General features: G+C 38.4%; 1 long non-coding RNA gene across 1 annotated transcript; it reads left to right on the forward strand.

Annotated features, from left to right (window-relative positions):
- Positions 1-6383: 6383 nt before the first annotated feature.
- On the forward strand, positions 6384-9518 carry LOC308080943. The gene is made up of 3 exons (XR_013932766.1): positions 6384-6498; positions 6600-7875; positions 8971-9518. It is a non-coding gene; the product is annotated as an uncharacterized lncRNA (long non-coding RNA).
- Positions 9519-9848: the final 330 nt, after the last annotated feature.

The raw sequence follows: 9848 nt of genomic DNA on the forward strand, positions 1-9848 counted from the left end.
GACTCACTCCTACACACCTCCTGTCTGAAGTTACTTGTCTTGACTGTGAGGGAGGGAGGGAGGAGCGCAGAGGAGGTGTTTAGGGAGGTCTGCGGCCGTTTTGATTGGACACGACTGGTCTGAGTGACATGAGGACAGGGAGTTAGAACGGTAACCGGGAAGACTCGCCCCAAAATACAGTCGCCCCCATTTTTTTTCCTTTTCGCCGACCGCTCGCAACCAGTGGTTCTTGTATTCGTTTTACTGAGGTTAAAGTTAGGAATAAGTTTAGGGTTAGACATAGTTTTACTGAGGTTACGTTTAGGAATAAGGTTAGGTTTAGCTTAGGCGTAGTTTTTACTGGGGTTACTTTTTTAGGAATAAAGTTAGGTTTAGGCATAGTTTTACTGAGGTTAGGTTTAGGAATAAGGTTAGGTTTAGGCATAGTTTTACTGAGGTTAGGTTTAGGAATAAGGTTAGGTTTAGGCACAGTTATAATGAGGTTACATCCGAGGTCCCCGGATTTGGCTCGGCAGCCCGGGGCGAGCGTGTTTTGGGGCGAGCGTTCTTGTATTAGTCGGAACAACTTGGAACTTGGAAGCCACATCTGGCTCGCATTAGGACAAGACAAATAGATCATTTTTTAATCCGGATGTAACTCTATCTCTTTTTTACAACAACGAAAAAGCCACATTGCGTAATTTTGTTACGCATATGCGTGCGTGCGCACGTTTTCTTAAATTGTAGCCTACTAAGAAATTAAATGAATGTCTGTTTTCAAGGGTAGCCTGTTATGATCAAACAATTTTACTGACTTTTCTCATCATACAGCAGAAATGCAAGACAGTTCATATAAGTTGAGCCTGTCTTTATGACTTTAGCCTACTACATGATTTGCATCATTTATCCACCTATGACCAATAAGTGCCACTGCCCATTTATTTATTTACCACAATTTGTTTCTGCAAAGGTATTTTGTTTTGCCAATGCTGTTGGTTCTTTCAGGGCGGTTTACAGTCAAACCGCCCATACCATCATAATGTTAAAAATGTTAAAGTTAAGAATTTTAACAAACTACTTGGGAAAAGTTCGATGGGGAGTAATTTGTTATTGCTTATTGTCGTGTTACATGTCTTAATCTATTCCACTTTGATTCTTTAAATTGTTAATTAATTTAAGTTGGTAATCCATTTAATATGGATGATATAATAAATGGAAAACACATTGGAACCTTTAAATAAATGATCGTGCGCCATCTAGTGACTTCAATTAGCCTACTCATTGAGAGGTTTAACATTCTTTTCTTTAAAAAATCTGATCTGATGAATAAATTCATCAGAGGGGAGACTGCGAGGCTCCAACTTTAGGGGGGGTAGCGTGGGGGCGGCTGAGAGGCCTAAATGAGGGGGCTCAGCCCTAAATGAGAATGTGACATGCTAACAGTGACTTGTAGTGTTTAACTCCCAGTCTCTAATTTCACTGTATCGTAATTCATAGATTAACACTTTTCTATATAGCCTATATTTTAAATTAAAAGTACAAGAACGATACCTTTGATTAAGTACCAGTTGCAGTAAGTAACATGTGTTTTACACCACAATAGCGTGTTATATGTGTGAGAGTACTTTTGTAGTATCTAAGACGAGTTAGATAATCTAACTCGTCTTAAACAGCCTAAAAAATAAATAGCCTATTATTAGTCCTCCTCTGTATATTAAAATATTCTTATAGCTGCTGCAATTTATTTTTACAAATATAGGGAAGCATGATATGTATGTGACTATAATGTTTATTGGTTTCAAATAAGGTTGTTGTCATAATGTTGAAAAGGGCGGTTAATATGTTTTGTAATAATAATCCAGATCTACAAAGTAACAAGAAAAGTTTTCAAATAATTGTAGTGGAGTAAAATAGGCTTACACTATTTGTCTCTGATATGAAGTGGAGTAGAAGTAAAAGTATAGAAAATTGGAAATACTCCAGTAAAGTAAAAGTACCTCAAAATTGTACTTGAGTACATGTACTCAGTTACTTTCCGTTATACGGCTGACATTTGCTGTTGCCTCTTGTGTCCATTCTTGTTGCAAATGTGAAGTACTCCCTCTTGTGGTAACTGCTATAAATGTTTTTCTTCTAATGCAGAATAACCGCTTCAACTGCTGTTTCACATGGGGTTTTATTGGCCCTCTTCACCCAGGCAAAACACCTGAAACGTAATGAAAATATATTAGATTTTTTAACACAAATTATTAAACGTTAACGTTTAATAATTTGTGTTAAAAAAATCTAATATATTAATTAATATAATTATATAATTAATATAATTAATAACTAATATAATTGGCAGCCATTTTGGATGTATCCCTTTAAGTGTCCTCATGAAATGTCCATAATAAACCGAAATTATAATAATGAATTGCACAAACAAAACAAAGTAATAAATAAATAGTGACTGACATACCATGTGCGCTCTCACGCTCTCTTCATGAGTATAATTACTTTTGTGATATTTTCAGCGACTTTTCACTAACATAAAAAGAAAGAGCTCCTTCCCAATCCCACCTGAAACTCAGTGGTTCTGATTACATGCACTTAATCAGCCTAGATCAGAGGTCTTCAACGTTTTTCAGGCCAAGGACCCCTCAGCTGAGAGAGAGATGAATCAGGGACCCCACTACATATTGTATTGTGTATAGAGATTAACCTTTTTCATAGATTTCATAGCATATTTCATAGACTTGTTTGACAGCATTATCATTGTGTAGCATTGTGTTGGGTTCATTTTAAGATGTATTTTCAGTCAGTTAACCACTTAAACCCTCAATACTTTGAAAACTTGTACTTGGTTTTCTCTTTTTTTCCTTCTACACCAAACCTCTTTCTCTTTGCCAAAAATAGCCGATCTACAAGCTCGTAGATCTGCTATTTTCGGCTAATGTTCCCCCTGTTGAAGACCCTGGCAGATCAATCCAACCTGTGAACTCAATGTTCCTGTGATTAGGCTAGTGTCACACGATATCAGCCCATTCAATATAATGTAATGACTCAATCTATACAGTACTGTACTGTATGTCACTCAAAAAGAAAAACATCCAAAAAAATGTTTAAATAAAATATAAAAATATACACTACCCTTTTATTGCAACAGCTAGCCTACAGTATAACAGATAATTGTGAGCTCTTTCTGAGAATTTCACTCATGCAGCCTACAGAAAACAAATTATCATATGCAGAGAAAAAAAGTTGAAGAAAGAACGAAAGAACATTTCAGATAACAAGAGGGCAATATCAGATATCTCCATTATACAAATATAAAGACAGTAAAATGTTATATACGTAGTGGTTTAATAATGGATACATTAAATATTGAATCGGTAACTTCAACCTTTTGGATACTTCCATGGAAGTCCATGGATCATAACGGAAATGTTACCATGAGCCTGTTACCATAAGTCTATCTTTAACCTAAGCTTTTCATGGTCTCCGTTTCAGCAAAGGTGCCTATGCTATCAGTCTGGTGTGGGGTCAAGTGTATATCAGTCCTGTGCCACTCTCAGATTCCCACAAATTTCATTATCATGGTCAAGAGGTCGGGGTTCAAAATAAACTTCTGCTGAGTCCACACACACACACACACACACACACACACACACACACACACACACACACACACACACACACACACACACACACACACACACACACACACACACACACACACACACACACACACACACACACACACACACAATATCTTCCATGGTGGATTTAATGATTATATGGTGTGGTTTGTTGTCAGATTCTATGTCCCTTTTTGAATATAGGTACTGACAATTCAACATGTTCTAAACTATGTTTTCAGATCTTTTTCCATGTTCCCGCCATTTCTTTTAAATTAAGGACAGTTAATAAAACAATGATCATCCACAGCAATTGAGTTTCTTCAGGAAGATGATTTGCATAGAGGGGAGACTTTGTTTGAGGGACACAGTTCAGTGCGCAGGGAGAGTTTATATAGTTGTGCAAGTTGAACCCTAAAGCTTGTTCCTTGTGATGACTTCCAAAACCATGTATTTGACCTCCATCTTCTTGGCATGTACCGTGTGCATTCAAGGTAATTGTCTTCCCTTCTGTCTGTCTGATTACCGTATATTGATTTGTTTATATCTTTTTTTATATATTAATATATCCTTGTATATTTGTTTGTTTCCAGAAACATGCATGGGTCAGCCCCAGGTCACAGTGACTCAGACTCCTCCAATGAAAGATGTTAATGTAGGAGACTCAGTGAGTCTAGCATGCAGACTGAGTCTTCGTACTAGTGTGGGTAGAACTAGTTACTGCAACCCTCCTTGTGTGTCCTGGTACCAACAGAAGTTTGGAGAAGTTCCTAAACTCCTCATTTATTCCACAAACACCCTTCAGTCAGGAACTCTGTCCAGATTTAGTGGTAGTGGAAGTGGGACAGACTTAACGCTGACCATCAGTGGAGTCCAGGCTGAAGATAAAGGTTTTTACTACTGTCAGAGCTTTCATTGTGATGGTCATAAATGTGTGTTCACACAGCGATACAGAGTCATACAAAAACCTCCCTCAATTAAAGAGGAAGTGACTGGAACAACTCAATGGGACTATGTGATAAAAGATTGATAGAATATGAAGAAGTCAAAGCCGGATTCACAATCAGATGTAATTTTTGCTCTGCCTGGAACTTTGGAGGATGGAGAAGAAGTACATACATACGTATGTAGATTCATAGACAGTTACATAGAAAGATGGATTGACAAAGAAATCAGTGGTCCAGGTTGAATTGTTGTCAAAGTGCATGTTCAGAAAATGTGCCAAATATACACGTATATCAAAATTAAACATCTTCAATCATGTCACACACTAGATTTTGTTTTATCTTTTACCTTCTGGGAATTTAGTTTCAATGAAGAGAAGAAGGTATCGTATCATAAGAGACAAGTTAGCTTAGAATAGATCAAACAGATTGAAAGGTTTTATCTGGGATTTTGACACAGCCAATTGATATGTTGAATAATGCTAATTGATTGGCCCTATTAAATGTTCTCTATGAAAAGGATACTACATTTATAATTTCTACCACTATCATCCTCGGATGAGCCTTCTAGCGGCGTCTCCAGTCATCTCAATCCTCCATACTGTACATCTGGCCAGCTCACCAGTATTTATCCAATAGATTGGAGTCAGTATCCATTAGATTGCAGTTCTTAACGAACTCTGAGACATTGCCGTCTGGCCCAGCACTTCAGAGTGGATTTGGCCATGGTGAACTCCTTGAATGTAAAGGGACCATCATTGATGCTGAGATTTGTAAGGACTGCTGGTATTTCTTCCTCAGCTCCATCCACTGTCTGGTGTGTGCCAAGGAGGTTCCAGAAGTAATTGATATAATATATATCAGTTTTATCTTAAAAAATTCTACATAACTACTCACATTTCTTTTTTCCCCTTACTTTTTACTTGGGCACCTGCAGCAGATAATTGAACAAAAAAGTGAATCAAGAAGAAATGGCTAGAATGGGCAGTGAGGGAGGTTTTTTATATGGTTCTTCATCACTACATGAACACATTTTGTTCAGATGCAGTGTAAAGTCTTACAGTAATAAACTCCTGTATCTTCATAGAGAACTCCACCGATGGCCAGTGTGAAATCACGCCAAGATCCACTGTTACTACTGAACTGAAATGGAGTTTATGTGTTTATGTGTACAGCACAGCAACTAGGATCCAGTTATCATGACTAAAGCAACATGGATCAGCTAAGACATTGATGATAATGTAATCAATGTTTGTTCCAACTGTATTTACTAGTCTGTGTTTATGCAGCAGTAGAATACAGTCATGTGCAGTAGATGCTTGTGTAGATACCACATTTAAATGTGATAATGAAAGTTAATAGAATCAACTGCCTCTCTCTCTCTCTCTCTCTCTCTCTCTCTCTCTCTCTCTCTCTCTCTCTCTCTCTCTCTCTCTCTCTCTCTCTCTAAAAGTCCATGCCACTCTCAGATTCCCACAAACAATCGTTTTTTCACTGTCATGGTCAAGAGGTCATTTTTTGGGGTACAAAACAAAGCGCGCGCACCCCCCCCCACACACACACACACACACACACACACAGGTGAATGCAAAATCTCCGCCTGGCGGAGATAATAATTGTATAGTATGATGTGGTTTGTTGTAAGATTCTACATTCATCTTTTTATATGGCTACCTACAATTCAACAGGTTATGAAATTATGTTTTAAAATCTTGTTCCATGTGATGTTCTGCCCCATCCCTTATCATCCTTCACACTAGTTGAGTTTCTTCAGGAAGATGATTTGCATAGAGGACACTTTGTTTGAAGGACACACTTCAGTGCTCAAGGAGGCGTAGTATATAGCTCTGCAAGCTGGGCCCTTCATGACTGAAGGTTGTTTCTTGTGATTACAGCATCCAACACCATGTCTTTGACTACCATCTTCATCTTGACATGTGCTTTGTGCATTCAAGGTAAGGTCTATTCTATTGTCTTTCCTTCTCTCTGTCTTATTATATTTATTATCTATTTGTTTATATATTTTTTTTATATTCATATATTTATTTGTTTCCAGAAATATGGGGCCAGATCACAGTGACTCAGACACCATCAGTGAAAGCTGTTAATGTAGGTGACACAGTGAGTCTAGCATGCAGACTGAGTCTTCGTCGTACTAGCTGGGGAAACGATAATGACTGCAACCCTCCTTGTGTGTACTGGTACCAACAGAGGATTGGAGAAATTCCTAAACTCCTCATTTATGACACAAAGACACTTCAGTCAGGAACTCCGGCCAGATTTAGTGGTAGTGGAAGTGGGACAGACTTCACGCTGACCATCAGTGGAGTCCAGGCAGAAGATAGAGGTGTTTACTACTGTCAGAGTTTACACTGTCCAAGTGGTAGCTGTGTGTTCACACAGTGATACAGCATCGTACAAAAACCTCCCTCAATTAAAGAGGAAGTGACTGGAACAACTCAATGGGACCTGTCATTATCACTATATGACATAAGATTCATAGAATATGAAGAACTCAAAGGATCAGATGTCATTTTTGGTCTGGCTGAATAGCTTTGACTCCTTTTAAAGATGGACAGATAAACAGATGAACAAATAATTAAATTAGATTCATAGACAAATACATAGAAAGATGGATGGAAGTATGTGTACAGCATGTTCAGGACCCACAAGAAGGCTTGGGTCTTCTATGGATTTGTGTTGGTACCCGTAAATGCTGATTTGACACTGGATGGCTCCTGCATTTGTGCAGAAGCCTGGGCCAACCCTGGACTACACTGGATTTACAAAAAGCTGCAATACTCACTACAAGGAACCAGGACTCCGTTTTCATGGCTGAAGCAACCACACATGGATCAGAAGATGGTTTTTGGGACGTATGTGGGAGAATGGACCAGGAACCCAACTGGTTGCTATTTGGATTGTTGACAAAAGTACTGTGGTGTGTTAACCAGCCTGTGTTCCTGGATGAGACAGAATTTGGGGTTTATCTATAAAAAAGGTTCTGGAACCTTTAAGTGGATTAGAGAACCAACTGATTGATGGACAACAGAATACCACAAGGAATCCTGTGGGTGTGCGTGTGCGTGCGTTTACACATGCGTGCGTGCGTGCATGTGTGTGCGCGTTCGCTTACACGTGCGTGCGTGCAACTGCAAGCACATATAGAAACTACTCAATATATTGGTCAATATATTAACACTCTAGCCTATATTGTGCGAGAGGAGGCTGAGTGGAGTCACTCAAGTGGAAAGGAGGTTTTTGTACGACGGTTTACCAGACTGTATCACTGTGGTGGCCTTTCGGTGGCGGCACCAAAGTCATTGTCAAAAGTAAGTATTAACGATCTTGTTCCATTTACCTTCATAGTTTGTTGATTACTGGCCTGTGTTAGAATTTGTTCTAAAAATGTGATTGAATGCTTTTGATCCAAAACAGTTGAAGTCAATTTATATAGATTTTGTTGGCATGAATTTTACTTCAATAAGCAAAATACCTGTAATATTTACAGTTTTGTATTTAGAAACGTTGAATTATTATCAGTACAGCATTACAATAGGTTAAGTAATGTTTTCAACTTAATGGAACAACAGTGTAATATCAGTGTGAACAAGAGCTGAGTCCTTACTTAAACGTACATGATAGATTATTCATTATGTCAATATCCTTATTTATTTGTATTACAAATTTAATAGTTCTGGTCTGTGATGATAATAGAATAATAATCCCTTTTATGTATCATTTCTTTTACATTAGTTAAAGCTGCATATGTAACTTTCCCCTTCTACCCCGAATTTGAACCTGGTATCCCATGTGCAAGTGCTGAATTTTTTCAGCAGGTCAAAATTTGTGTCAGATCCTGTGTCTAGGTGAGACATGGCCTTTGACAAGATCTAAATGTCTCAATAGAAGAGCAGGGACCAAGACCACCCCAATTGTATAAGTTATATTGTATTAACATACTCTACCATACAGATTGGATAAAATTACATTTTATTTATCTAAAAAGGTTACATATATAGTGCTGCTTTATTTAATATAAAACTCTAAGAAATTGCAAATTTATAGTGTCAGTGAAGTAAAAAATATATAATCTGGCTCTAATCTACAGTACATGCTAGTTATTCAGTTAATATAATTGACGGTCTCTTTCTGTGCACTGTAGCTTTATCTACTGTTATTTACACTACTTTGATGTTGGATGGTGTTAATGTATTGCCTTTGTTCCCTCTGTATTTATTAGTCTGTCACTTTGTAGTAGTCCACAGTCATGTGCAGTATATGCTTGTGTTACAGTAGATGCCACATACATTTAAAGTTAATAGAACTGTATGTCTTAGTTTTGTGTACTTAAGTTTGTACTTGTTTTACTGTATGTGATTCTATGCCAGCTGTACGTTCAAAGTCACGTTTTTTTTTCTGTACAGCTGGTGTCTTGGTCAGGCCCTCTGTCTCTCTGCATCCTCCGTCATCTGAGCAGCTCTCTGCTGGGGACTCGGCCACCCTTGCATGCCTGCTCAGTGGCTACGACCCCCCGGGTGCCCAGGTGAGCTGGGAGGTGGACGGGAAGCAGGTGACGGACGGGGTCCTGACCTCAGAGGAGGTGGAGAAGAACGGCCGTTGCGGCCGCAGCAGCACCCTGACCCTGAGCAAGGCACTGTGGGAGCAGGGTGAGGTGTTCACCTGCAAGGTGGACCATGAGGGAAACACACAGCCCACTGAAATCACCAGGACACAGTGTGGGAACTAGAGAGCTGTTCACACAGCACTTCTGAAAATGTATGCCTTTATAGAAGGAACAAAAAAGCAAATAAACGCATTTGATGTTAAGTGATGTCATTGTTTGTTTGTCATTAATACTGTCACAGTGTCAGAGGCAGAGAGCTGCTTGTCTTCTAAATGCTTCTAAAACTCAATGACTGTTGCTTTATGTTTAGAAAAGAGTAAATGTTGTCATTAATTATTAGTTTGGACATTAAACCCATTGACAGTCAATAGAGATTGTCCATTGTGTCCATTGTCCAGAAATCAATAGAAAATAAGAGGAATTAAGGAATGTCTTTGTTTGTCATTATTACCTATGCTTACAGGGTGGGATGTAAAGAGATGCTACTGGCCTTGCTCAAAGCATAATATAATGATTGGCCTTTATAAAAATGACAGCAAATAAAAAGAAATGTTGATTAAGTAAGCATTTTGTCATTCATATTAACTCTAACACTGTGGGTTGTAGAAATATGCTTCATTTGATTGGATGAGCGCATCATCCAACACAAAGATCTATGGCTTTATAGAACAAACATCA

Source organism: Gymnoscopelus braueri (genome assembly GCF_963280865.1).
Source record: "Gymnoscopelus braueri genome assembly, chromosome: 24".
In the NCBI taxonomy this organism is placed as follows: Eukaryota; Metazoa; Chordata; class Actinopteri; order Myctophiformes; family Myctophidae; genus Gymnoscopelus; species Gymnoscopelus braueri.